Source organism: Mustela erminea, chromosome 3, assembly GCF_009829155.1.
Source record: "Mustela erminea isolate mMusErm1 chromosome 3, mMusErm1.Pri, whole genome shotgun sequence".
NCBI lineage: Eukaryota > Metazoa > Chordata > Mammalia > Carnivora > Mustelidae > Mustela > Mustela erminea.
This window is the reverse complement of record NC_045616.1, coordinates 140,397,435-140,404,696: the sequence shown is the minus strand read 5'-3', so window position 1 is coordinate 140,404,696 and position 7,262 is coordinate 140,397,435. Positions and strand designations below refer to the sequence as shown.

Here is a 7,262-nt window from a genome sequence, read left to right as displayed (position 1 = left end):
AAAATAATAATAATAAATAATAATAAAATAGGAATATACTTAACTGAGAAGGTGAAAGACCTATACTCTGAGAACTATAAAATGCTGATGACAGAAATTGAAGATGACACAAATAAATGGAAACCTATCCTATACTCACAGATTGGAAGAACAAATATTGCAAAAATGTCTCTATTACCCAAAACAATCTGTAGATTTAATGCAATCCCTATCTAAATACCAACAGTATTTTCCACAGAACTAGAACAAATAATCCTAAAATCTGTGTGGAGTCACAAAAGATCCAAAGTAGCCAAGGCAATCTTGAGAATGAAGAAGAAAACTGGAGGTTTCACAATTCCTGACTTCAAGATATACTATAAAGCTGTAGCAATCCGAACAGAATTGTAATGGTACATAAACAGACACATAGACCAATGGAACAGAATAGAAAGCTCAGAAATAAACCTACCATTATATAATTGATTGATCTTTGACAAAGAAGGCAAGAATATACAATGAGAAAAAGATAGTCTCTTCAACAAATGGTGTTGGGAAAACTGGACAACTACATGGAAAAGAATGAAACTGGTCCGCTGTCTTGCACTATACACAAAAATAAGTTTAAAATGGATTATGGATTTACATGTGAGACCTGAAACCATAAAAATCCTAGAAAAGAGCATTAGCACTAAATTATCTGACATTGGCCATAGCAACATTTCTCTAGATATATCTCCTGAAGCAAAGGAAACAAAAGAAAATATAAACTATTGGGACTATATCAAAATAAAAAACTTCTGCATAGTGGAGTGCCTGGATGGTTCAGTCAGTTAAGCATCTGCCTTTGGCTCAGATCATGATCCCAAGGTCCTTGCTCAGTAGAGGCCTGCCACTCCTCCTAATTGTACTCTTGTGCTCACTCTGGCAAATAAATAAAATCTTAAAAAACAGAAAAGAAAAGCTTCTGCATAGCAAAGGAAACAATGAATTAAACTAAAAAACACTCTACAGAATGGGAGAAAATATTTTCAAATGACACATCTTATAAAGGGTTAGTATCCAAAATATAGAAAGAACTCATACAATTCAACACCACCCCTCAAATAATCTAATTTAAAAATGGGCAGAAGACACGAATAGACATTTTCCCAAGGAAGACATACAAGTGGCCAACAGACACATGAAAGATGCTCAATATCACTCATTATCAAATGTAAATCAAAGTGAGATAACAGTGAGATAACAGCTCACAACTGTCAGAGCAGCTTATATCAAAACACAAGAAACAACAAATGTTGGTGAGGATGTGGAGAAAAAAGAACCCTTAGGCACTGCAGGTAGGAACGCAAACTGGTGCAGACATTGTGGAAAAAAGTATAGAGGTTTCTTAAAAAGTTAAAAATGGAACAACCATATGACCCAGGAATTCTGCTATGGGGTATTTACCAAAAGCATATAAGAACACTAATTTGAAATAATATATGCACCCCTTTGTTTATTACAACATTATTTATAATAGCTAAATTATGTAATCAGCCTAAGGATCCATCAACAGATGAGTAGATAAAGAAGTAGTATAAGTAGAAAGATATATATATATATATATATATATATATATATATATATATATATATATATATAAAAAACATGGAATATTATTCAACCATAAAAAATGAAATCTTTCCATTTGAAACAACATGGATGGATCTAGAGGGTACCGTGCTAATTAAGTAAGTAAGTTAGAGAAAGTAAGTAAGTTAGAGAAAGACAAATACCACTTGATTTCACTTTATGTGGAATTTAAGAAAGAAAACAGAGAGCAAAAAGGGGAAAAAAAAGAGAGAGGGGGTACACCTAGAAACAGACTCAACTAGAGAACAAACTGGTGGTTACTAGAATGGAGGCGGGTATGGGGATGGTTAAATAGGTGATGGGGATTAAGGAGTGTGCTTGTGATGAATACCAGGAGTTGTATGGAAGTGTTGAATCACTGTATCATGTATCTGAAACTAATATTCCACTCTATGTTAACTAACTGGAATTCAAATAAAAACTTAAAAAAAAAGAGCACACTTAACATAATGAGCACTGAGTAATGTATAGAATTGTTGAATCAGTATATTGTACCCCAGGAAACGCATAACACTATATGTTAACTCTACCAGAATTAAAATTTTAAGACAGATGGTGATAGACAGACAGGCAGATAACAAGTTGTCATGTAACCAGAAGTTTCAGGGCTTTCTCAAAAATGAGTAGATTTCTTCTATTAGAAGATCATCTATAATCACAACTATGCTAATGCTTTTTGAAATTATACTAGATTTGATGATAGATGATCTTTCACTAAAAATATTTATCTATGATCTATGCAATTGAAACCTGATGATTAAGCCCACCTCTGGATTTTTTCTTCATTATAATATATTCAAAATATTTCTTCATTAAAAAGTTCAAAAAAAATTTTTTATAAAACTTGTTTTGTTTTCTCACAATAGATATTATTTAAGGTTTAAAGATGGCAACATGTTCTCTAAATAAAAATCTTAAGAATTTGGGGGATTTTCTGGAAAGTTTTTGTGCTCTTTTTCCCTTGTAATAACTTTATGCTAAATAGGTTATCAAAGTTAATTACCTTGACATGGCTTCTGTTGTGAGTTAGAAAGAGGATAAAATAGATACGCTATGGAAAACTACAAATACTTGGAGGTACAATTCAAAAGAAATGGGGTCGATATGAATTAAGAAAGTAGATATGTTTAGAAACTGAAAATACTCAGGTGTATTGACTTACAGAAAAATCTAAGTATGAGATCTATTTAATCACACAAGTCCCAGACCATTAATTACTGTTATATGTAATTATTACAAAAAAGAGATTCTCACTTTTCCTAATACTCTGGAAATTTGCCAATAACTCTGTTTCTCTTATAATGAGAAGCCTTAGCATGTATTTATTATCAAATCTCAAAGGAAACTAAAACTAAAAATGGTTCTAATCTAAAGAAAGACTACATATGCTATTTCATGATGTAAGTATAGTTTTCTTAAGTTTATAATCAAAGCCCATTAGAAGTCTTTCAGACACTGGTGAGAGATTTTCCTAGAAGATTTGAGGAACAAGGCACTCGTTCTATTATCTCCTTTTCCATCAACCACAGAAATTTCCAAGTGGGCAGATCAGAGGTGCCAGTTAATAAAGATATTACTGAAGAGATTTTCAACATGAGATTTTCAGATGGTTACGTGAACCCTGCTGCTCTGAGGTCTGAGAGGTGGGTCATATTTCTTGCTTAAGTTCACCAGCTCAGTAGTACTTCAGCAGAATAGACCACCTGTCAGGTGGGAAATATATCCCAGTGGGAGGTCAGCGCCAGCATGGAAATGTTAATCGCGGAACTCATCCTTCGTTTGTCCTCTTTCTATAATTTATCAGCAATGGGAATGTCGGAAGACAGTAGAAATAAAACATATGAGCATTTTTCTTCTGGAGCAAGCATTTTTGAGTTTGGGAGCCCTAGTTTCTTCTCACAGAGGTGACTGTGAACTAACTGTCAGGAACTAGCTTTCCGGCACAGCAGGAACTTTAGTGAACAGTGGGAATAGTATCTCCGTAGGCAACTACGAATACCGAGACCGAAAGGGAGATAATAGCAAATGAAGAATCTTATTGAAAACGTGGTTTAAAGTGGAACTTTTACACGTTTTCTTCTTTGGGGACGTGGTAACAAATTGTCACAGCACAGGCACAAGCAGTATTGTTTTCATTGTGCCCTTATGAATTTGTGATACTGTGCCAGGGTCGGAACATATGAAAAAGCAAAGAAGATAAATAGAAAGATTAATGTCCTGAGGAAAATGAAGTAGTTGGTGTTTAGATGCACATGAAAGCTTTTCAATAAATTTCTTGTATCTGAAGCTTGTGATCTTTTATTTGATAAATAAAAAAGCAAGACACTGAATAATTTGATTAGACTTTGCAATATATTTACCTTATTAACAATAACCTATCAGAATTCAAAGGCTATCCAGAAGTTGAGACAGGAACAAAAGGTGTCCAGCTGGTATTTATAAGATGGTAGAAGCTAAAATTTCACCAAAAAAGCAGATGTCTGAAAGAAGAGTAGAGACTCTGCAATGTTTTTGATTTAAAATGCGCTACCTTTGGCTTTCTCAAATGAAACTTCTCATGCTCTCTTATCCTTCCCTACTTGAATTACCTCAAGAATCAAGGGCCTACTTAGTGACCTCTCTGCACCTCAATGGCTTTTTACCCTTCTTTGAAATGCCTATTTCTTGGAGGATAAAACATTTAATTCTTCTACCTGTCCTACCTGTGATGTCAGGAAGCAAACCCTGAGAACTGGAGGTGTGTGTAAGTAATTTACTAAGAGTAGGCTCCCAAGAAAAATTGTACAGGATAAGGCAGAAGTATAACAGTGAAGGGGAAGAAGCCAAGCCAGGGCGCGATTTTAGAAAAAGGCCCAACTGCAGCATAACCAGATTTCTCAACAGCAATACTTAGTGCTAAACGACAAGAGAATAACCATTTCTGAGAGAAAATGCTTTTCAACCAAAGGTTCTTTAATAAATCAAGTATCCAGGAGCCTGGGTGGCTTAGTCGGTTAAGCCTGTGACTCTTGATTTGGGCTCAGATCATGATCTCAGGGTTGTGAGATCAAGCCCAGCATCAGGCTCTGTGCTTAGCGTAGATTCTGCTTATCCCTCTCCTTTTGCTTCTCCCCCATGCACTCTCTCTCCCTCTCTCCCCTCTCAAATGAATGAATAAATAAATAAATAAAATATTTAAAGATGAATCAATCAACTATCAAATTTAGTGACTACTTTCATTTCTACCAATTGGTAACCTAAAACAGTTTAAAACAAAGAAAAAAAAAAATCCTGTGGTCTGCACATCAGCTAACATTGGAACTGCTTCAGCTGAGGTCTATAAGGTGTCTGGTACACAGGTCTCTGGTGGAAAAATGTACATAACCATGAACTTGTAATATCTACATTTTCTGAGAACCTGCATGTTGAAAACTAACATCAGAAAAGAGCCTATATCTAGTTTGAAAAAGTCCCTGTAGATGAAGCGGTGGAGGTATCAACAGTGACACAACAGGTGTCTGAATCTGAAGTTGACGGTGAAACTGCCATGAAACCCAATAAGCTTTCCACATCTGAAGCCAAGGTTGGTGCTACAATATGGCCAAGGAGGGCAGGGACAAGGAACTGGAAGCAACTATTGCTGAGGAAACACCATTCCAAGACAAAGAGCAGGCTATCTGATGTGGAGACTTGGGGGAACCAAGAACACACAGATGAAAGAGTAGGTAGGAGAGATTTAGCCACCAAGCTCATGGGTAGTTGAAAAGACCTAAAGGAGGTAGGCTGAATTCCAAAGGGAAGTCAAACTGAGAAGGAGAACACAGAAACTGGAAAAGGAAGGGATGCTGTTGGTTTCAGAGATCAACAGCCACCCCAAAGACTCCTAAAAGGTCAAGAGAGGTAGACCTGGACAAGCAAACTCAAAAGAGGGAAAAGGAGATGAAGGGGCTCCCTCTAACCACCTTCTTCTGCCTGTGGGTGGGATCAAAATATCAGATATGATACACCAACTTCTAGAAAGAAAGTACAAATTAAAGACCATAATACACTTTTCTAGAGAGCAGCACTGGATGTTGTTTGATCAAGAGGCGGCCCTGTGGGAAGCTCAGAAACAACAGCAGTGGATGGAGACCCTGGGAATGACATCTCCACTGCCCTCTGACTCTCTTGGCTACAATGCCCCTCATCATCCCTTTGCTGGCTACTCACCAGGTTATCCCATGCAGGCCAGCATGGATCCTAACAATGGACATTGCTGGAAAGGTCCTCCTCCCCACACCCAGCATGGACCCTGTGTGTTCTCATGCTCCTTACGATCATTCTCAGCCCTTAGTGGAACTCTGTATGGAACCCCTCACTGCCCCTTTGCATGTGGCAGCCCCTGCGAAGTTTCCAGTTCACAGTATGTGACCCAAAGTGATGATGAGGTTCACCAAGACTTCCAGCATCACCATTTTGCCAGTGCCCAGCCCCAGGCCAAGTACACAGATAAAATCTGGGGTCTGGGATTCAAACCAATAGCCTGTCGGTGTCCAGCAGCAGTACTCTCCTGCTGCAGTCTCAAGCAATCATATATTTCCAAGGACATATTTATCCAACTGTCTATGGTGTGACATCAACCCTACTCACAGACAGCTCCACCAGCTGTACAGTTATGCCCAGCCAAGTCATCAGTACACCCAGGAACAACAGATTTCCACAGCTCATGCACAGCCCATGCAACGATGGTACAGAAAATTGCAGCCATGACTGCAAGTTGCAACATGGCGACCTCGGTCCTTACAACCTCCTGAAATGGTAGCAAAAATAATCTTCTGGGTCTGCCACCCCCCTCTTCTCCCAATCCAAAAATCCATTGTCTTAGCTCCCAACTAGAAGACAGGCCAAGATCCAAAAGGGAGATGAGATCACAAGGCAGACTCAGTGGGACCCTCCTACTTGGGAAGGCCCAGGAGAGGATGCCAGCCTTGAACATGAAGCTGAGATGGACCTAAGAACCCTGACATATGATGAAAAACCCAGGAAGACCTCAAAAAAGCCCAAGGCAGCAGAAGGAGACACCTGAAGTGAGCTGGCTAAGAAAAGCGAGGAAGTATTCAGAGAAGAGATGCTCCAGTTCGTTGTCCAGGGTATGAACCCTTACCGGAAACCTGACTGCAAAATGGAAAGAATTACAACTGAAGTCTTCAAACACCTTGCTCACAAGCTGACTCAGGATATTATGAATAAGGAGCTGAAATACTATAAGAACCTGAGGACCCAGAGTACAAAGAGAATGTGAAACACGAAACCAACAAGTATGTTAAAAAGTACATGCATAAGCGTGGGGCTGTTTACAAAACCAAAGAAACTGAATTAGAGTGACTCATGGGGCCAGGGTGGGAGGACAGGTGAACAGGTAGGATACACTAGGGAGGAGAAACACTGTGGGCCCATTGACCCACCCACCCTCCAGGGCTGTGCTACTGGTGACACATCACCCTGGGGAATTGACACCTGCATATTTCAAATGAAAACCATGGAAATGAGCTCCATGTACAACAACTGATCCATGCTTGTCAGCTGTGTGGGGTGTGGTTGGAGGCCATCAGAGGGAAGGGCGTAGGGAAGGATCCTGCGAAGATCCCTAACCCCATTCCCAAACCGGCGACTCCTCCCTGAAGGGGCTG

At 38.9% G+C, this 7,262-nt stretch overlaps 1 pseudogene; it reads left to right on the top strand.

Annotated features, from left to right (window-relative positions):
- The first annotated feature begins 3,360 nt into the window (after window positions 1-3,360).
- On the top strand, window positions 3,361-6,957 carry LOC116587260 (annotated as a pseudogene).
- Window positions 6,958-7,262: the final 305 nt, after the last annotated feature.